This window comes from Mustelus asterias, chromosome 5, assembly GCF_964213995.1.
Source record: "Mustelus asterias chromosome 5, sMusAst1.hap1.1, whole genome shotgun sequence".
In the NCBI taxonomy this organism is placed as follows: domain Eukaryota; kingdom Metazoa; phylum Chordata; class Chondrichthyes; order Carcharhiniformes; family Triakidae; genus Mustelus; species Mustelus asterias.
In genome coordinates, this window is record NC_135805.1 from 144,216,800 (window position 1) to 144,240,416 (window position 23,617).

The 23,617-nt window shown below is 43.4% G+C and overlaps 1 pseudogene; it reads right to left on the reverse strand.

Moving 5' to 3' along the window:
• Positions 1-23,617, reverse strand: part of LOC144494030 (leucine--tRNA ligase, cytoplasmic-like) — an 86,341-nt pseudogene that overhangs the window by 44,545 nt on the left and 18,179 nt on the right.

Genomic DNA, 23,617 nt, shown 5'->3' on the forward strand with positions numbered 1-23,617 from the left:
GGTTGTAGAAATGGAGTGAGTCTAGAGAGGCTTCATGTGCAGGTGCAGTCATCAAGTTCCCCCCAGCCTTCTCGAGAGCAATGATCAAAATAGTGGGCAAAATATCTGCCGTATGATTGGAGGAGGAATTTGCTGGTCAATTGTACCTGAATACTTGTAACTAAGAGCAATATCGCCTGAAGTGAAAATAAAGGCAAAAATAAAGGGAATAGTTACACAACAGTTTTCATTTATCCATGTAATTAATTACAATATGTTACTCTATCCCAATCTCATTAATTTTCAGCACTCTGCTGGATTCGGCATTTTGTATTGAAGCTCAAGATCATATGTTGTAAGTTGAAAGATCTGCACCCTGTTTCCATCCCATCTCTGTGCTTCCTAAAGTACGTGATTGCACACTCATGATGTTTCCCTCATGGATCTTGTTACTGTAATGGTCGTTTTTCCCTTAATTCCATCGCATAATTCATTTTGGGCGTTGTGGCAATGGATCGCTGCAATGCTGCATATTTAATAGGGGCACATTGATGACTTCAGTTTGGTTTCATTGGGTTGCGCAAAGTATACCTAAATCCGGAAATAATATATATTTTTAATCATCCCCAGAGTTTTCGATGTGACAGTGATTTAAAAGTGAGATTACGGTTTGAGATAATGAGCTGAGAAGTAATTTCAGGTGTTCAAAAACGAAATTAATCACATTCAATTCTCTCAAATATGCACAGCATATTTTATGACTTCAATTGTATGTCCATTCCTAAAATACTCATCCTGGCAAATATTGACCGCTCGCTTTCCATGTGATAGATCCTACTCATGTTGACAAGTCCTTTCCCTCCATGTCCACCCAGGTTGTACTCAAGTTCACAAGTCCCCTCTCCATCTGCCCACCTATCTTGTACTCACACTGATAGGGCATTTCCTTATCCGTCTGTATCGCTTTTACTCACACGAACAGGATATTTGTCAATCTGTCTGTATAGCTGTTACTCACACTGGGATTCACGCTAACAAGGCATTTATCCATCTGCCCGTCTCGTTGGTATTCATACTGACAACATATTACCCCATCTGCCCGTTTAGCAGTTATACAAACTGACAGAAGCTCGGCACAATATCGTGGGCCGAAGGGCCTGTTCTGTGCTGTACTGTTCTATGTTCTATGCTCTAACCTTTCATAATCTGTCTGTATGCTGTTACTCACACTGAGATGCCCTTTCCGCATCTGCCAGTCGAGCTGGGACTCACACTGACAAGATATCTCCCAAATTGCCCGCCCGGCTGGTACACACACTGACAACACTATTCTATCTGCCCATCTCGCTGGCACTCACACTGACAAGACTATTGCGTCTGCAAGTCTAGCTGGTACTCACACAGACAATACTATTCCATCTGCCCATCTAGCTGGTATTTGCACTGAAAAGACTCTTCACTGTATGTCTGTCGACCTAGTAGTCACACGGACAGGACATTTCCCCAATCTGTCACTCTCGCTGGCACTCACACTGGCAAGATGTTTCAGCATCTGTTTGTGAATGTGCGTGAGTGTGTGTGTGTGTTTGTGCACGCACGCACGTGTGTGTATGTGTACGTGTGTGTGTGTGTGTGTGTGTGTGTGTGTGTGAGGGAGTGCTAATGCTTATTCTGCATGTTTGTCTGCATGTGCCCATATGTCTAACATGTCCAGTATATATGTATTATCTTTTGGCACATTGCAAATATATATGTTCTTTTTACAACATCAAACCCTGTTATGCATGGATGATGTTTTCAGGATCACATTATTTGATACTTAGTTCCAGATTTTTATTCAATTGAAATGTTGCCATGTGCCAAGATGACATTCGAACATGGGTCACCAGAGACGTACCTTTGGATTACTCATGCCATGGTCTCTCCACTCGTGTGGCTCGATGCTGTAAATGATATATCCAGGTAATTACAGGCCGGTGAGCCTTACATCAGTGGTAGGGGAATTATTGGAGAGGATTCTTCGAGACAGCGTTTATTCCCACTTGGAAATAAGTGGACGTATTAGTGAGATGCAATATGCTTTTGTGAAGGGGAGCTCGTGACTCATAAACTTGATCGAGTTTTTCGAGGAAGTGATGAAGATGATTGATGAGGGTGCGGCAGTGGATGTTGTCTACATGGACTTCAGAAAGGCCTTTGACAAGGTCCCTCATGGCAGACTGGTGCAGAAGGTGAAGTCACATGGGATCAGAGGTGAGCTGGCAAGGTGGATACAACACTGGCTCGGTCAAAGAATTCAGAGGGTAGCAGTGGAAGGGTGCGTTTCTGAATGGAGGGCTGTGACAAGTGGCGTTCCTCAGGGATCAGTGCTGGGGCGTTTGCTGTTTGTAATATATATAAATGATTTGGAGGAAAATGTAACTGGTTTGATTAGTAAGTTTGTGAACGACACAACGGTTGGTGGATTTGCAGATAGTGATGAGGACCATCAGAGGATACACCAGGATATAGATCAGTTGGAGACTTGGGCAGAGAGATGGCAAATGGAGTTTATCTGTACAAATGTGAGGTAATGCATTTTGGAAGGTCTAATACAGATAGGAAATATACAGTAAATGGCAGAAGCCTTAAGAGTATTGATCGGCAAAGGGATCTTGGTTAACAGGTACACAGGTCGTTGAAAGTGGCAATGCAGATGGAGAAGGTCGTCAAGAAGGCATACGGCATGCTTGCCTCATCGGCCGGGTTACTGAGTTTAAAAATTGCAAGTTATGTTGCAGGTTTATCGCACCTTAGTTCGGCCGCACTTGGAATATAGTGTTCAATTCTGCTCGCCACACTACCAGAAGGATGTGGAAGCTTTGGAAGCTTTGGAGAGGGTACAGAAAATATTTACCAGGATATAACTGGTATGGAGGGCTATGTTCCAGCTATGAGGAGAGGTTGGAGAAACTTGGTTTGTACACACTGGAACAATGGAGGTTGAGGGGCGACCTGATACAAATCTACAAGATTATGAGAGGCATGAACAGAGTAGATAGTCAGAAGCTTTTTCCCAGAGTGGAAGGGTCAATTACTATGGGGCACAGGTTTAAGGTGCGAGGGGCAAAGTTTGAAGGAGATGTACGCGGCAGATTTTGTACACAGAGAGTAGTGGGTGCCTGGAACTCGTTGCTGGGGGAGGTAGTGGAATCGGATACGGTAGTGACTATTAAGGAGCGTCTTGACAAATACATGAATAGGATGGGAATAGAGGGATATGGTCCCTGGAAGGGTTTTAGTTCACTCAGGCAGCATGGTCGGTGCAGGCTTGGAGGGCTGAAGGGCCTGTTCCTGTGCTGTAATTTTCTTTGTTCCTTATTCTTTGTTCTTTGAGATCTCAAAGCGTCAATTCAGCATTGTTGGTGGGGACACTGTAGAGGAAGTCTCACTCTCCATTTGCACAAAATGCTGGAAAATCTCAGCAGGTCTGGTAGCATCTGTGGAAATAGCACACAGCTGACGTTTCGAATCTACAGGACCCTTCGTCAAAGCTCTGTCAGACTTGTGAGATATTCCAACATGTTTTTGTCTTTGTTCCAGCTTCCAGCATCTGTAGTAATTTGCTTTTATGGCTCTCTATCTAATGCCTTGCTGGGAATGTCCTGGGAGTGTTTGATGGGGAAAGTGCACAGCAAGTTTTAACCAGCATCGTACCCCATGATTTGTCTGACCTTGTGGTTTTCACCTTTTATGATTTTGGAGTATTGACGTATGAAGCTGTTTTGATAAATTTCCCAATTTTGAATTTTTATTCTTTAAAAAAAAATAGGTCTTCGGTTTAGTTTGAACTAAAAACTTCAGAAGATTTGGGAAATTTGAATTAATCTAATAATATTAATTAAAATGTAAAGTGAACTTTACAAGACCCAGTGAAGATAACTGGAAAGGTTGTCTCCTTCAAATTCGTAGGTTACCTCAAATACTGACAGAACAGCCGAATGTTGTTTCCTACTACCTCAGAAAACATATTGAAGAGTGCCTCAGAAGTGTACAATTGAAGCGATGTGATAACTTGATCAACAAAATATGAATATTCCAATTTTTGTCCATTAAGTAATTATTCCTCCTCCCTTATTTCCATGTAGCCCAATTCATAATTTTCTACTGACCGTGTTTGAATTTCAGTGCACATTTTCATCCCTTGATTCCTGGATTGTCAATTGTGACACCGCTGTATGTATTACTTGCTCAGATTTCAAAAGTAAATATTTCATTATTAACAAATGCTGCATTCTTTAGATACTAATTAACAATATATATGCAATGTCCTTGCCAATAGTACACCTATCACAAACAATCTTATGAGCACACATTAATGCATTACTACAGATCACAGACATTAAGAGCTCATGCTAAAATCAATTCTGAACATAAAATCAGAAATTGTTTATTCTCGAACACAGATGAATTGAAACAGTGAATGCCTTGCCCGCAGATATGGTGCCATGCTCATTCAAACTATTGCACACAACTGCTGGCTATTCGTTCAAAGCATAGAACGCCTTGAATTCAGACCCGCCATACCAATGAAGTTATAAGTTTCACTTCAACATGGGCTCTGCATAGCAACTGTCTTCGTGTTCCCCAATTACCCTGGTTAATTGTCAAACAAAACTATTCAACATATGGTTTGCTGAAGAATGTATGAAAACATACACTCTATAAAGATTACCGTGAGATAAAATGCTATTTTCAAAATCTTCCAATCTTAACCTTGATGAAAAAGGTGACTCGTGACATAGAAACATAGAAACCTGGAGCAGGCGGAGGCTATTCGGCCCTTCAAGTACGCTCCATCATTCATTCTGATCGTGGCTGATCATGGAACTCAATCGCTTGATCCCACCTTTCCCCCACTATGCTTTGATCCCATTCGTCCGAAGTACTTTATCTGTTTCTGGAAAACATACAATCTTTTGGCCTCAACTATTTTCTGTGGTAGAAATTCGTCTGGCTAACCACTCTCTGTGTGACTACATTTCTCCCCATCATTGATCTAAACCGTCTACCCAGTATCCTTAGACAGTGACCCCTGGCTCTGGAATTCCCCACCATCGAGAATATCCTTCTGTACCTACCCTATTTAGTCCTGTCAGAATTTTATGAGATCCACCCACTCCATTCTTCTGCCCTCCAGGGAATGTAATCCTAAGCGACTCAATCTCTCCTCATCCCTCAATGGTGCCAACTCAGTTATCATGCTGATGAAACTTTTCTGCACTCCCTCGAAAGCAAAAACTTCCTTCATCAGATAAAGAGACCAAATCTGCACATCATATTCGAGATGTGGCCTCACCAAGATCCTGTATCATTTCAACAATATATCCCTGCTCCCGTACTCGAATCCACTCGTTGGGCAGACCAAGATAATATTTGCCTTCTTTTCCACCTGCATGTTTACCTTCAGCGACTGGTCATGTGTTCAACTACATCAAAGGTAAAGACAAAGACATAGATTATTCCGGTACAGCTCTTTAAATCAGGGTTTACACGGGTGATTGCATCTAAATCTGTTGATTATTATGGATACTGATTGTTTCCAAGTATTTGAGACTGACTCAACGACCCATTGTTTAATATCCTGAACTGATGGCTGACGTCTCCATTGACTTTAAACACAGGATAATAAAGAGCAAGTCCTTTTAACTTTCGTGTATTTTTCCCAGGTAAACTCATGTTTTACTGGGATTGTATGTGCTCACTGCAAAACTCTACAAATTTGCAGCTATATACGGCCACATACGTAATGCCTTGATTTACATTTCTGTCACTAATGATGGTCACCTCCCTCCTGCATTGCTCGGATTGTCCACTGATCTGTCTGAGCAACCAAGAGCAATATGCCAGGAAAACATAATTCTCTGCTGCTCCTTGGAAAACATATTTACCCTCCTTCAAAACGCCATTTATTTTCTGAGTATACCTCTTAAGCACACGCATTGTCGATGGATTGTCATAATTCGGTCCTCCATTAGCTCCCCCTGCGTTTACTTCTGTCAGTATGTTCTCTATTTGCTTCCACTTTTACCTTGTCAATAATACAGCTCAGCAAGGTTCAAGCTACACAAGCCTTTATATTGAATGTGATTGCTGAATCTTTCATCATATCTCGTCCAGGGACAGATCAATAGATCAGTGAAGGTTTACTGGATTGTTACCGCTTGAGCACAAACAGTGTAGATGAATTTTCATAATTGGGTCCTCCATCAGCTCGCCCTGCGTTACATTCATTTATTCCTGGCAGTATGTTCTCCATTTGATTCCACTTTTACCTTATACAATAATAGAGTCCAGCAATGTCCTAGCTTCACACCATACCCGCTTTTATATTGAATGTGATTGCTGAATCATTCATCATATCTCCTCCAGGGACAGATCAATAGATCAGTGAAGGTTTACTGGATTGTTACCGGGAATGAGCAGGTTGGCCGATGAGGAATGGTTGCAGAGAGCGGATTTGTTTCCACTGGAGTTTTGATAAATGAGTGTGAATTTGATTAATTTTAATAATTTCCCGAATGCTCCTTATCAGATGAATTAAATGAGTTCAGATTCAAGCATCCCTTCCTTAAATTAATGGGTCTCCCTTTTAGGGCAGAACTGATGAGACTTTTTTTCTCTGCATCATTTGAAAATTTTGTCTCGGAGAGTGATGGAGACGGTGTTAAGATTTTCGGGAGATAGATTATTGTTAGGCAAAGGAATCAAATGTTGGGTGAATTATAGAATCATAGAATTCCTGCAGTGCAGAATAAGACCATTCAGTCAATCAAGTCTGTATCGAGTCACCAACAGAGCATCCCACCCCGGGAATATCCCCGTAGATCACCGTACTTTCCCTACTAATCCCCATGACCGATAAATCTTGGGACAGACACTAAAGGACAATTTTCCACGGCCGATCCACGAAATCCATCTGTGGACTCATAGAATCATAGAAACCGTACAGTGCAGAAAGAGGGCATTTGGCCCATCGAGCCTGCATCGACCACAATCCCACCCAGACCCTACCCCCATTTCCCTACATATTTGCCCACTAATCCCTCTAACCTACGCATCTCAGGACACTAAGGGGCAATTTTAGCGTGGCCAATCAACCTAAGCCGCACATCTTTGGACTGTGGGAGGAAACCGGAGCACCCAGAGGAAACCCACGCAGACACGAAGAGAATGTGCAAACTCCACACAGACAGTGATCCAAGCCGGGAATCGAACCCAGGTTCCTGGAGCTGTGAAGCAGCGGTGCTAACCACTGTTCTACCGTGCCGCCCTGTGCTACCGGCTGTCGGAGGAAACCACAGCAAAAAGAGGAAACCCACTCAGGCACAGAGAAGACGTGCAAGTCCACAAAGACAGTCATTCAAAGCTGTGATAGAACCCAGGTCCCTGGCGCTGTCAGGCAGCAGTGTGAAACACACTGCCATTGTGCCAGTGGGGGAAGGTGGGCGGGGATGGGGGTGGGGGGTCGGGGCGGGGAGGATTTGCGGGGGTTGGAGGGGTGGTGGTAGGTGGTAATATAGAACTTGAAAAATATAGATCTGCCATGAGCGCTGGGGCAGTTTTGAGGGGCGAACCGGCACACCCCTGCTCATATTTCGTCTTTCTATGCGTCTGTGCCTTTATTTTCCATTCAACGGGGATTTCCAATCACCTGATGCATTTCCAGAATTCCAGAAGCAATTCATCCACTACCTCTGATATCACATATTTTAGTGTCCCCACTGGTATCTGCAATCAGGTCCAGGAACATATGACAGCGATGGGTCCGTGTCGAATGGCCGCTCTTCTGAGGAAGATATGCAGAATGAATAGGACACACAGACAAATGCAGGGCACGTGACGAGGTAACAGTGCTCATGGACGTTGTGCAGGGGGAGGGTGGCACAGAGTGTAAAGTTGTAAAGTGTAAAAAATGTCCTAACTTTTGATGCCAGGTGCTGTATACTGTACCTTGAGAAAATGAGATCACTTTCTCGAGCTTGTGTTGAGCGTCGTAGTAGACCAAAGATGGAGAAATGTGTGTGAGAGCCACTTTTCTATGCTAATTTACAAACTACCGCAAAACCAGGGTCATCAGTGTCGACAAACAGCGGTCGGAATCAACGTCTTTACATATTTTGTGTTTGATATTACCAATGTCACAGAGAGCACATTTTGAGCAGTGAATCGTGGACACTCAGTTGAAGCAAGTGCATGTAAAAACTTCAGTTTCACCTGGAAGGGGTGGTTGAAACCTTGGATGGCGAGGTGACAGGAGGGAAAGGGGACGGTGTTACTTCTCCCGTGTTCGCCGCGGGAAGCAATGCTGGCAGCAAATGGAGCTGGGCCGGGGTGTGTCTAATGATGCTTCTCAATGACAAGCCAAGCATTTATTGAAATCTAACTTAATACAATCATAGAACACCTACAATGCACAAGGAGGCCTTTTGACCCTTCGAGTCTGCGCCCACTTTCCAACAGAAGTCTTACTCAGGCCCAAACCCCATCACCCCCACATATTTACAATGGGTAATTCCCCCCAACCTACACGTCTTTGGACAAAAACGAGTATTCTAGAATGGCTAACCCATCTCAACTACATATTCTGGAATGTGGGAGGAAAACTGAAGACTTGGGGAACTCCACATGGGTACGGGGAGAACTGAAAACTCCACAAAGTCACACAAGGCTGGGTACCTGGCGCTGTGAGGCAGCAATGCTAACCATTATGTCCCCATGCCACCCAACTTGAATTGGCATATTGATCATCAATTAAAATGAACGATAGAATGTTCACAGAATGTTCACAAATAAATACGCAGTAATAATGTACCCGTGAGGTGCACCACGTGGCAGGTAAAACATGTTTAATTATTTTAATCCATGATGCACAGAAAAATAGGACCCTAGAAATGGCCATAGATATTGCCACAAAGAACAAAGAACAAAGAACATGACAGCAACAGGAACAGGCCTTTTCGGCCCTCCAAGCCCGCTCCACTCCCTGGTCCAAACTAGACCATTCTTTTGTATCCCTCCACTCCCACTCCGTTCATGTGGCTATCTAGATAAGTCTTAAATGTTCCCAGTGTGCCCGCCTCCACCACCTTGCTTGGCAGCGCATTCCAGGCCCCCAACACCCTCTGCGTAAAATATGTCCTTCTGATATCCGTGTTAAACCTCCCCCCACCCCCGCTCCCCACCCCTCGCCTTCAACCTATGACCCCTCGTGAACGTCACCACTGACCTGGGAAAAAGCTTTCCACCGTTCACCCTATCTATGCCTTTCATAATTTTATACACCTCTATTAGTTCTCCCCTCATCCTCCGTCTTTCCAGTGAGAACAAACCCAGTTTACCCAATCTCTCCTCATAACTAAGCCCCTCCATTCCAGGCAACATCCTGGTAAACTTCCTCTGCACTCTTTCGAAAGCCTCCACGTCCTTCTGGTAGTGTGGCGACCAGAACTGGATGCAATATTCCAAATGCGGCCGAACCAACATTCTATACATCTGCAACATCAGACCCCAACGTTTATACTCTATGCCCCGTCCTATAAAGGCCAGCATGCCATATGCCTTCTTCACCACCGTCTCCACCTGTGACGTCACCTTCAAGGATCTGTGGACTTGCACACCCAGGTCCCTCTGTGTATCTACACCCTTTATGGTTCTGCCATTTATCGTATAGCTCCCCCCTACATTAGCTCTACCAAAATGCATCACTTCGCATTGATCTGGATTGAACTCCATCTGCCATTTCTCTGCCCAAATTTCCAGCCTATCTATATCCATCCGTAGCCTCTGACAATGTTACTCACTATCTGCAAGTCCAGCCAATTTCGTGTCATCTGCAAACTTACTGATCACCCCAGTTACACCTTCTTCCAGATCGTTTATATAAATCACAAACAGCAGAGGTCCCAATACAGAGCCCTGCGGAACACCACTAGTCACAGGGATCCTGCCGGAAAAAGACCCTTCCACTACCACCCTCTGTCTTCTGTGACCAAGTCAGTTCTCCACCCATCTAGCCACCTCCCCCTTTATCCCATGAAATCCAACCTTCTGCACCAATCAACCATGAGGTACTTTGTCAAACGCTTTACTAAAGTTCATGTAGACGACATCCACGGCTCTTCACTCGTCAACCATTCTAGCCACATGAACAGGAAACAACCAATATCATCAAACATGACACAATAAATACTAATGCCACTGGGCGAGCCAGAAGGAAAGACAATAGAACAACTATCGCTTAAAATAGCTATTGTCAATATTGTTGAAGGTTAAAAAACACCACATTCCTTCAAGTGAGGGTCCGTTATAATCGAGGTCAGATGCTCCAATATTTTTGATGAAGTCAGCCTGGACCATAAGTTTTGCACTTTGAATTAGGCTAGGGTAAGCAAGAAGCTTCACATCAGATTTAATTCAATTGACTCAATACGGAACTTTTATCAAGGAAAGTTTAATTAAGAATACAGTTGACATACAGGATGAAAATTAATGATAACTTTTACCAATTACAACCAAAAGACAATGCTGATATTGTATATATCTTGACAACTAACTGCAGTGTTCGAATTAAACAAGCCTCATTTTAAACATACACCCGTCCGAGGTTTGGCACAGAAAATAAGAAAGCTCACGTAATACTGGATATTCCGGCACTGCAACACCTGCTGTGAATTAGTCCTTTGGTTGGAGATTTGAAATTCTGGCTCCTTCGTTCTGGAAATCCCAGAACCTCGAGGTAGAGCTGGTACCACTGTTTGTGTCTTGCAAGCGAACGACCAACAACAAACTATTAACTCCAGGAAGACAAGAAAAACTGCAAACAACTTGGCAGCAGAATTTCTAATACAAGGGAGTAACAGTGAAATACTGTTTGTATTTTCAGTCTGGAGTCCAACAGCTTCTAACAGCGAGCAACCCAAACTGACAGTGTAAGAACTCTTGGGAGTGAAAAGAACTGTCCCACCCGATCGGTCAATCGATCTTCCCACAACGCTTGAAAAAGCGTCATAACGTCCCAGAGATTCCATTGGGCCCAGATAAAAAATAAACAAAAGACCAATTCCAACCATTCAAGATGCAATATAAAGATACCTAATCAAGCAGCCGGTGCCACAATGAAAAGAAAAAACAAGCTGCTTGTAACTGCAAGGAACACGAGCAAAAATGCGTTTGTTAAGTGCACTGTAGCATCACACAACCGCCTAAAATTAGGACAGAGTGGCCTAATTTTTTGCAGCGAAATCATCTGGGGCATTTTAGTTTTCTTCCATCCTCCTGCATTTTCTTTTTAACCTGAGCGAAACAGTCGCTATCAATTCCCGCAAATCTCTTTTACATTTAACACCTGAGAATTTCTCTGTAACTCAATTTCTATCCGGCTCAGTTTGAAACGGATGTCGGAAACCAAACTTTCATTTATGAACTGATTCATAATAATTTGCATTTTCTGCTGCTAACCTCGCAGTTTTAACTATTTGCTCTTCCATCTGAATTCTCATGACATCAGAAAGTGAATTGCCAAACTCTTACAAAATAACCGTTTGTCTAAGAAATTCTTACAGCTGGGCTTTTATCAATGCCCTTTTCCACCTATCAAAATCACTTCTTTTGTTCCTTTCACATTCTACGTATGTTTGACCAGGCTCTTTCCCTCGATGTCAAAACTATTGTCTCTAGACTTCTGGGGCGGCACCGTGTCACACTGCTGCCTCACCTCGCCAGGGACCCGGGTGCAATTCCTGTTGTAGAGCCTGCACGTTCTCCCCGTGTCCTCATGGGTTTTCTCTGGTTGCTCAAGTTTCTTCCCACAGTCCAAAAGATGTGCTGGTTAGGTGCATTGGTCATGCTCGACTCTGCCTGTGTGGACCTGTTGTGCCTGCTGCACAGTCTATTTTAACCCTTATATGGTGGACAAAGAATTGCAAGTAGACTTCTTGTTAGTAAAAAATATTTATTTAAACACCCAATCAATAATCACCCACCCAACCAACAATAAGTTACCTTACAGAAATAATAAAATTCAAGTCCAATAGTAGACCTTAACTTAACTTTGTGTGACTGGCAAGTACCCAGGCAGATATTGGCCTTTATCTGTGCGCTGATCTCTGTAGTCCTCTGCGTAGTATGGTCCTTTGGTCTGGTCTGGCACTCTGGCTCTGGTCTTCCTTCCTTCTCGGGTGTGGTGTCCCTCCTCGTGCTGATCGTTGCTGGCGATGGTCACCGTTGTTGTAGCTCGTTCGTGAGGTCAGAGAGAGAGAGAGAGAAAGCTTCTTCTGTTGTGCAACAACTTTTATCCCTCCGTGATTTCGTGTCCTTCTTGGGCGGTCTCCTGATTCTTGCCAGTCAATCGATCAGAGCTTGTTCACCCTGATCGATAAGAGTCCAGTCAGGCGCTACCACAACGATCTCAGGGTGTGTAGACAATGGCCATGCCTGTAGGGGCTGAAGGCACGTAGATCACAGACCTCCCTCCCAAATATGGGGTTATGGCTCCTCTTTGTCTGGTAAACAAGTATGTTTGACCAGAGAGTGTTCATTGTCTTTGGGATGGCCTATTTCCTGTGTATTCAGCCGTCTGAGCTGCAGCCTATTTATCTGTGCCTTTTAAGCTGCAGCTTGCTGTTTCAGTGCTGGTCCAATTGTCCCAGCGTGCTTTATAAATCACCATTTTAGGTGGCCCGTTTGGCCACATACTCAAACAGCGCAAGAGTGTGGTGACGAGGGGATTTTCACAGTAACTTCATTGCAGTGTCAATGTAAGGTCACTTGTAACACGAATAAATGTATAAAATATAAATATGCACCGAAGATAGCTTTCCTTGAGCTTGACGTCCGTGGTAGGGAAGTTGTTGGAGAGGATTCTTAGAGACAGGATGTATGTGCATTTAGAACGAAACAATCTCATTAGTGACAGACAGCATGGTTTTGTAAGAGGGAGGTCGTGCCTTACAAATTTGGTGGAGTTTTTTGAGGAAGTGACAAAAACAGTCGATGAAGGAAGGGCCGTGGATGTCGTCTATATGGATTTCAGTAAGGCATTTGACAAAGTCCCACATGGCAGGTTGGTTAAGAAGGTTAAGGCTCATGGGATACAAGGAGAAGTGGCTAGATGGGTGGAGAACTGGCTTGGCCATAGGAGACAGAGGGTAGTGGTCGAAGGGTCTTTTTCCGGCTGGAGGTCTGTGACCAGTGGTGTTCCGCAGGGCTCTGTACTGGGACCTCTGCTATTTGTGATATATATAAATGATTTGGAAGAAGGTGTAACTGGTGTTATCAGCAAGTTTGCGGATGACACGAAGATGGCTGGAATTGCGGATAGTGAAGAGCATTGTCAGGCAATACAGCAGGATATAGATAGGCTGGAAAATTGGACGGAGAGGTGGCAGATGGAGTTTAATCCGGATGAATGCGAAGTGATGCATTTTGGAAGAAATAATGTAGGGAGGAGTTATACAATAAATGGCAGATTCATCAGGAGTATAGAAACACAGAGGGACCTCGGTGTGCAAGTCCACAAATCCTTGAAGGTGGCAACACAGGTGGAGAAGGTGGTGAAGAATGCATATGGTATGCTTGCCTTTATAGGACGGGGTATAGAGTATAAAAGCTGGAGTCTGATGATGCAGCTGTATAGAACGCTGGTTAGGCCACATTTGGAGTACTGTGTCCAGTTCTGGTCGCCGCACTACCAGAAGGACGTGGAGGCATTGGAGAGAGTGCAGAGAAGGTTTACCAGGATGTTGCCTGGTATGGAGGGTCTTAGCTATGAGGAGAGATTGGGTAGACTGGGGTTGTTCTCCTTGGAAAGACGGAGAATGAGGGGAGATCTAATAGAGGTATACAAGATTATGAAGGGTATAGATAGGGTGAACAGTGGGAAGCTTTTTCCCAGGTCGGAGGTGACGATCACGAGGGGTCACGGGCTCAAGCTGAGAGGGGCGAAGTATAACTCAGACATCAGAGGGACGTTTTTTACACAGAGGGTGGTGGGGGCCTGGAATGCGCTGCCAAGTAGGGTGGTGGAGGCAGGCACGCTGACATCGTTTAAGACTTACCTGGATAGTCACATGAGCAGCCTGGGAATGGAGGGATACAAACGATTGGTCTAGTTGGACCAAGGAGCGGCACAGGCTTGGAGGGCCGAAGGGCCTATTTCCTGTGCTGTACTGTTCTTTGTTCTTTGTTCTTTGTAACGTCATTATAATCCCAATTTACCTGCTCTATTCTTGATACAAAGAGCTCATTAACTATACCGACCAACTTTATTTGAATCAGTAATGCCCTTATGGCTGTGGCTATTTCAAATGATTACATTCTTCCTCAAATGAAACCAAAGAGCCTTTTACATCCTTCTCAGCAAACCTTGGCAAGGCTTGGATATATTTAAACAGCTCCACACCAGGCCATTTACTTTGAAGCTCCTTCTTTTACTCACCATCCTAATCACTGTCCTCAAACTGTTCTCAAACTGTCCTCTTCCATTTACCTACGCCATTTTCAATATATGCTCACTTTTTATTTCTAGTTTCCGACGTTCGAATTAACTCCCTTTTTCTCCTCCATCTCTTTGTCTTCTGCTAGGGCTATCCGTCTTTTTTATTTTACCCTTATCTGTAATTCAAGCAGTTTAATTTTCTTTCTCTTATTGCAACTCGAACTGCTTCATTTATTTTGCTTGCTGTTCCTCTCTTTCTCTGACTTTTTTTTTCCTGCGGCAATTACATTCCTTTCTTTGACTTTCGCTAGTCTCTCTCTCTCTCTCTCTTTATTTTGAATTCAATATGCTGTAATTATTTTACATGCTCAAACAGCTTCATTTGTAATTGAAGTTCAATGGCCTTGACTGTGTTTTTGGCAATTTTAAATGCTGAGCTATGGGCACAGTTATCTCCCCCTTCCTTAAGCTCTCAGGTAATGTCAACTGCAACGTTGGTCCCAATTCCAAAAGCTTTGTTTTAGGCACCTTCTGTAAAGTACACTGCGTGCTTTCTTCCACCCCGAGGAAATTGGTAGCCTCTAAAAGACCCATTATTCAACAAGGCATTCCTTATTTAATTCTGAATACAACAACTGAAAGTAAATCGCAAATATGACCATCGCACACGGTCTTTGAGCGCACTATTCCCAAGGAATATAGATGCTAATGACGACAGGGTGCTTTGTCTTAAACACCGATATGAACTTCCAGAGGTAATATGACTTAAAATGAACAAAACCATTTGCAATTCAAATAACGCACCAAATGTTCAAATAGAATGACTCATAAAGAAGCAATGCCCAAACAATTCAAAGAGGCACACAAAATATACGTTAATGAAGCTGAACAAAGCGGTTTCCTGTTCAACTAGAGACTGCAACTAACAGCGAAACTGAATACAACAAATACCAGTTAATCTGGAAATATAAATGTGCACTGTGATGATGTCAGATAATGTTTCCTATAGTAATTCTATGTGACAATGTAATTTTGTGTCCTGTCGAAGTGACATCTGTTTTGACCACAAATTATATTTCCTATGATCATTTTGATTGTTATTTTCTTAGATTTTTGCATGAACATTTTTGCGATGCTTAAACAATATATTAACTCCTATTGCCAATGGCAATTGTATTGACCAGTTGCAGAGACAGATTATGTGTCAACTTAGTACTGTTTTCACACACTCATACATTTGGACACAAATTGAATTCAAAATGAGCAATGCAAGTAAAATTAAGTAAGAAAATATCATTGAAAATATCTCAGAAATTACAATTTTAATGGTCATAACGCTTACAATAGGCAGCGTTTATAGCAGTCAACTGGACCTAAGGAAAGAAATATTGAAATGCCCGCAGCAAATGTTATTTCGAATGGTCAAAGCCATCACTACCTACCACTAGGGCGGCACGGTAGCACAGTGGTTAGCACTGCTGCTTCACAGCTCCAGGGTCCCGGGTTCGATTCCCGGCTCGGGTCACTGTCTGTGTGGAGTTTGCACATTCTCCTCGTGTCTGCGTGGGTTCCCTCCGGGTGCTCCGGTTTCCTCCCACAGTCCAAAGATGTGCGGGTTAGGTTGATTGGCCAGATTAAAAAATTGCCCCTTAGAGTCCTGGGATGTGTAGGTTAGAGGGATTGGCGGGTAAAATATGTGGGGGTAGGGCCTGGGTGGGATTGTGGTCGGTGCAGACTCGATGGGCCGAATGGCCTCCTTCTGCACTGTAGGGTTTCTATGATTTCTATGAAGCACCACAGCTACTTCATGTTGTCATAGTACAATCCCTCAAAACATGAGTCGAAAGTATCCAATAAAAAAGTCACAGCAAATATCAGTTGAATTGAAACAACAAATATATTTTTACAAAGATCAGCGAATATATGATGTTAAAGGAACAGACGAGAAGTCTTTTTCTTCAGTCAAAATAATTATAATCCGAAATCTACAGAGTAATTGTCACTTAAAATTATCACCCAGCAAACTTCACTTAAAAATGCAGACAACAGCACTGGAACCATATGCACAAAGAAAATATTGGAAAATCTCAGCAGGTCCGACAGCATCTGTGGAGGGAGAAGAGAGCCAATGCTTCCAATCTGGATGACCTTTTGGCAGAGTTTTGTCACAAAATTGCGATAAGCTTTGAGAGTTCCTTGCATATTTCAGATCCTAGTCTCATTTGCACAACATAATGTTTAAATGCACAACGGGCGTCTGTTCCTCCACGAATGCACTTGCCATAAATAAGTAAAGAACAGAGCATCTATTTCAGTTCAACCAAAGTTATCGGGGGTGGAAACATGATTTGAAAAATCGGAATTGTCTATATCAATATCTGATTGCTCCGAGATGGATCTTACATTGTGTTTCTCCAATTATTAGCAGTCGGTTCCGTATGTGAGAGCTGACACCCGCTCAAGAAATAGGACATGAATTCTGGAGAATGAAATTAGAACTTTGGGTCATGGAAATAATTAGAAATGTACGAATAAATCAGGTTCCACTTTATATCATTCCGATAGACCAATTCAGTGGTTTCATCAAAATACCCAACTGGAATTCAAATGAAAAGCACAGGTGCATATGAAACATGTTGCGTGCAAATATAATTGGACTGGAAAGTTTTAATTCTGCCGTTCAGTGACTCGGACTAATGTTGTGCAGCTTGAGATCTCAATACAGATGTCTCTTTGATCCTTACAGTCAGGAGAAGAAGCAGATTTAGAAATGTTATTTTTCCAATTAAGTTGAATACAATCACAGAATGTCCTTTCACAAAATCCACAAATAAATTATCAGGTGAAATCAGCAAGGCAATCCCCATCAATTGTGCTATCATTTTTACTCATTGCATGAAGTAAGATATGTTATCATCTCCGGGAATTTAATGCCTTTTTTAACGCTGACATGCAGATTCACTGTTACTAGAGGATATTCCACATGATCTTCTGGCGGACTGGGTCATCTCATTGTCAGAATATTGCAAAAAATCGCAATTTGTGACGGATACTCATTTGTGCAGAGGAAATTTTTTCTCCATTTGACATTTATAACAATCATTCAGCAAATTTAATTTACTTACTTTACTCCAGCACTCCACGCAAAAAAAAAGACATTGCGTGCAATTATTTCATTAAAATTCTGAAGTGTCTAAACAGTGGTTTGCAACGAACTAAAGGAATATTTGACAATATATCTGAACGAGATGTTGTAAGGGGAAACCTAATAGGTGAGTAATTTTTTAAAACATTAGACATTGAGGCACTGACAGAACTACCAGCACTAAGTTAAATATGATTTTTAAAATTGCTTCTAAGTTAACACGAGAAAAGTTTACACACATGAGAGTTCAATAAGAGATTTAAAGAAGTGATTCTGATTTTGAAACGGATATACCGATATTTTCAATGTAACAAAGTGTTTTTAAGATATGTGGTTCATTTTAGCCGACAGCAGTTTGCTGCAAAGCATCATGGTAAAAGGCATTTGGGCGAAGCCATATTCCAAGAGAATGTTGAAACTTTGGGAATAAGGAAGATTTATCAGTAAAGTTTCGGATGGAGAGAACACTCAGAACACTTAATCACATTTCATGAACAGAGTTTATACACTATCCACACATGATGGATGCATGCCAAAGCGTGGGGTCATGTGTTAATTTGGTTCAGCAGCGATCTTTAAGGGAATCCATGGGAACGTTCATTTGAACTTTGGGCTAACGCCTGATAGTTCGAGGCAACGCAGGAAGTGGGGCTCGCCAAGATAGTGGTTTGTTTCCTGATTTTACGGACTAATAAAATGCATTATAGCAGAGGATAAGATGCAGTTGGCGAAGATTTATGACTGGTATTATTGTTGACGTATGCATGTAAGGGATGAATGATTTAAAGCTCATGAAAGGCAGGAGCAATTGATTGATAATAAAACTATATTTATCTGTTTTGAATTGTATACGTCAGATTTCATCGGTGAGATCATGCTGCTCTATCGGAGAGCTGTACTGACCCTCTGATGCTCTCTCAGCATCTGCTGGTTAAATGAAGTTTTGTCTTTATGCGGAGACACTGGCGTCGGGAGTATTGTATTGTCTCAAGTTAAGGCGGTACGGTCAACTCACACACCCCGCCAACAGATCAAATGTAAGATCTGTATTCGGATAGCACGATTGGAATATGGCAATTCAAGTGAAGCTGTCCTGGCAACATTAAAAGGACAGTGCTGGACGGAAACATGCCTCATTCAGAAACTATATTGCACTGGAAACTGCCGTTTTGGAATGATAGTGCAGACAAAAACTTTGCACTTCACCCCGTGCAGTCCCTATCCTTGGAAATATTAAAATGAATCCCAATTTAGAGTGTGCCCATGCGATACGCAGAATAAAGGTTCAGGTTCAGGGTCAATGAAGAGGAAATGCCTTTTGCTGTGAACTGCTTAGTGTAACTTTGCCGTGTCCATTAGTTTGCCGTGTCCATTAGCTTTACCTGCCCTGCGAGTGTTTCCAAGGAACAGTATCGGGAAAATGTATCTGTCCTTGAGCTATGTGTTGCGTATGAGCGAATGTTTCGTGGAAATGTACAGGGAGTTCAGAACTGTATTTGATGTTGTGGTGCACATGCACTAGAGTTCCTGGTGGGACAGTTTAGAGGAGATCCCTTGTTAATCCCACGTTGTGCTACATAGAAACATAGAAAAACTACAGCACAAACAGGCCCTTCGGCCCCACAAGTTGTGCCGAACATATCCCTACCTTCGAGGCCTACCTATAACCCTAATTCCTATTACGTCCCATGTACTCATCCAGGAGTCTCTTAAAAGTCCCTATTGAGATTGGCTCCACCACCACTGACGGCAGCCGATTCCACTCGCCCACCACCCTCTGTGTGAAAAACTTCCCCCTAACATTTCCCCTGTACCGACCCCCCACCCCCCCACCCCCACCGCACCTTAAACCTGTGTCCTCTCGTAGCAGCCATTTCCACCCTGGGAAAAAGCCTCTGAGAGTCCACCCGATCTATGCTTCTCAACATCTTACATACCTCTATTAGGTCTCCTCTCATCCTACGTCTCTCCCAGGAGAAAAGACCGAGCTCCCTCAGCCTATCCTCATAAGGCATGCCACTCAATCCAGGCAATATCCTTGTAAATTTCCCCCTGCACCCTTTCAATTATTTCCACATCCTTCCTGCAATGAGGCGACCAGAACCGAGCACAGTACTCCAAGTGGGGTCTGACGAGGGTCTTATATAGCTGAATCATTATCCCCGGACTCCTAAACTCAATCCCTCGATTGATAAAGGCCAGCACACCATACGCCTTCTTAACCACCTCCTCCACCTGCGGGGCCGATTTTAGAGTCCTATGGACCCGGACCACAAGGTCCTTCTGATCGTCGACAATACTAAGAGTCTTTCCCTTCATATTGTACTCCTTCAGCCCATTCGACCTGCCAAAATGGACCACTACGCATTTATCTGGGTTGAAGTCCATCTGCCTCTTCTCCGCCCAGTCTTGCATCCTACCTATGTCCCTGCGTAACTTCTGACATCCCTCCAGACTATCCACAACCCCACCAATCTTCGTGTCGTTGGCAAATTTACCAACCCATCCCTCCGCTTCCTCATCCAGGTCATTTATGGAAATGACAAACAGAAAGGGTCCCAGAACAGATCTCTGGGGCCCACCAGTGGTGACCGACCTCCATTTAGATAAAGACCCATTTATACACACTCTCTGCCTCCTTTGGGCAAGCCAGTTCTGGATCTACAGGGCAGCAGCACCTTGGATCCCATGCCCTCTCACTTTTTCTATAAGCCTTGCATGGGGGACCTTTTCGAACGCCTTGCTAAAATCCATATAAACCACATCTACCGCTTTCCCTTCGTCAATGTGTTTAGTCACATTTTCGAAGAACTCCACCAGGCTCGTAAGGCACGATCTGCCTTTGACATAACCGTGCTGAGTATTCTTGAGCATGCTAAACCTCTCTAAATGCTCAGAAATCCTGTCCCTCAGGATCTTCTCCATCAGCTTACGAACCAATGAGGTTAGACTCACCGGTTGGTAATTTCCTGGGCTATCCCTATTCCCCTTCTTGAAAATAGGAACCACATCCACAATCCTCCAATCTTCCGGCACCTCTCCCGTCTCCATCGATGACGCAAAGATCACCGCCAGAGGCTCTGCAATCTCTTCCCTCGCCTTCCACAGTAACCTGGGGTACATCCCATCCAGACCCGGCGACTTATCTATCTTGATGCCATTCAAAGATTCCAGCACAACCTCTTTCTTAAAGTCCACATACTCAATCTTTTCAGTCCACCGCAAGCCGGCAGTACATCCACCCAGGTCCTTTTCCTCTGTGAAAACTGAGGCAAAATACTCATTAAGCACCTCCGCCATTTCTACTGGTTCTGTACAGACTTTCCAATAGTTGCTTGAATTCTTGAAGAGACAGTGTAGAATGACATTTTCTGCGTGTCTCTCCTTGTGCTACACCTGTACTGGAATTCTTGATGGGACAGTGTAGAGAAAATTTCCTGTGTATCGCACCCCGTGCTACATCTGCACTGGAGATCTTGATGGGAAAGTATAGAGGGATATATGTGTGCACCTCACTTTTTGCTATACCTTCAGTGGGCTTCTTGATGGGACAGTGTAGATGGAGACGTACTGTGTACCTTACCCTGGGGTACACCTGCACTGGAGTTTATTGATGGGATAATGTAGAGGGATGTTTACTCTGCAGCTCACACTGTGTTACACCAGCACTGGAGTTTATTAATGAGACAGTGTGGAGGGAAATATTCTGCGTATCTCATCCTGTGTTAGGTCAGCACTCGAGATATTTGTTGGAACAGTGTCGAGGGAGGTTAACCTTATAAACGACAGCGCATTGTATTGAAAGGTGGAATGTTTGATGGGCACTTGATTGCAGGATATCCAGCTGAAGATGGATTTCGAGACAAAGAATAATTATTTCTATCGAACAACTTTAGCAAGGCCTTTGACGAGGCACCACAGTGTGGATTGTTGCATAAGGTTAAATCTCATGGGATCCAGGGTGAGGTAGCTAAATGGATACAAAATAGGCTTGATGACAGAAGCCAGAGGGTGGTTGTAGAGGGTTGTCTTTCAAACTGGAGGCCTGTAACCAGTGGTGTGCCTCAGGGATCAGTGCTGGGTCCACTGTTATTCGTCATTTATATTAATGATTTGGATGAGAATTACCAGAGACATGGTTCGTGAGTTTGCAGATGACACCAAAGTTGGTGTCATAATGGACAATGAAGAAAATTATCTCGGATTGCAACGGGATCTTAACCAATTGAGGCAGTGGGCTGACGAATAGCAGATGGTGTTTTATTTAGACAAATGCGAGGTGATACAATTTGGTATATTGAACCAGGGCAGGACTTACTCAGTTAATGGTAGGGCGTTGGGGAGAGTTACAGAACAAAGAGTTCTAGGGGTACATGTTCATAGCTCCTTAAAAGTGGAGTCACATGTGGACAAAGTGAAGAAGAAGGCATTCAGCATGCTTGTTTTCATTGGTCAGAACATTGAATACAGCAGTTGGGACTTCTTGTTGAATTTGTACAATACATTGGTAAGGCCACACTTGGAATATTGTGTACAGTTCTGGTCACCCTATTATAGAAGAGGTGTTATTAAACTATAAAGAGTGCAGAAAAGATTTACTAGGACGCTACTGGGACTTGATGGTTTGAGTTATAAGGAGAGGCTTGATAGATTGGGACTATTTTCTCTGGAGCATAAAAGGCTGAGGGGTGATTTTATAGAGATCTACATAATAATGAGGGGAATAGATCAGCAAGATAGTCAATATCTTTTCCCAAAGGTACGGGAGTCTAAAACTCGAGGGCATAGGTTTAAGGTGAGATGGGAGAGATTTCCAGAGGGGCATTTCTTTTCACACAGAGGGTGGGGAGTGTCTGAAAGAAGCTGCCAGAGTTCGTAGTAGAGTGGGGTACATCAGACAGTTACATGGGTTAAATGGGTATAGAGGGATATGGGCCAAATGCGGGCAATTGGGACTAGCTTTGGGATTTTAAAAAAAGGGTGGTATGGGTAAGTTGGTCCGAAGGGCCTGTTTCCATGCTGTAAACATCTATCACTCTATGACTCTAAGTGTTTTGCCTGCCACGGGACTGCTTGATCTTAAAATTTAATGGGGGTGGGGGTGGGCATTCACCTAACTAATTACTTCTGCAGCTAACATTAGAGTGTTTGGTGTGATGGTGCAGCTGAGGTTTTCTCTTTGTTTAACCGTGATGTCTCTGCCCTCCTCAATTAAGATAGCATGCTGAAGAGACAAATTTACATCGCATCTCATCGCTGCTGTAAATATCCTGACTGTGTTTGGTCTATGGTGGGATAACTCCCTGTTGTCTGTGGTCTGCAAACGTTGTGCTCGAGGGGCCATTTGTGACGATACAACTCTCATCCACGTCTTCTTCAATGTGCCTTGCACAAAAGAGCTAGAAAGTGATGAAGAGTATTTCTTCCATGTTCACTCAGAGCAGTTTGTTGATGTGTTGTGTGCTCCACGGGAGGACACTACAACACAGGGCAATAGAAAAATCAACAACTGCTGAAGGATCGGCAACTCGGTGAAAGGCGCCATTCAGCCTCCCCGAAACCTATTTGGCTTCAAGTGAAAAGAGCTGTCCAGGATCCAGTTTTACAGCCTGACATATTCAAATGTCCAGCACTATTTGCTGAGGGGCACACTAAAGTTTGGGACTTTTATGAAAAACAGGTTTTAGTTTGTTGTAAAGCAGCATTTTTCATTGTTTTTCAGTCACTATTGAGAAGCGAGCGTGCAGTATCCAGGTAGGGTACTTCACTGTCCTTTTGTTATTTATTCAGCAACGTTACTTTCTACGGTGGACGAAAACATTAAATACTGTGCACCAATCCAAATTGCAATCTCAAATTGCCATCTTGGGTAAGCATTCTCCCAGGCGACCTTCAAGACACAGGGCAACGCAGAATCGCCGAGCAGAAACTTGGTTTTGCAGACGAGGACGGCCTCAACCGGGATCTTGGTTTCATATCACACTACGTGTAAACCCCACCATTTGGCCTGGGCTTAC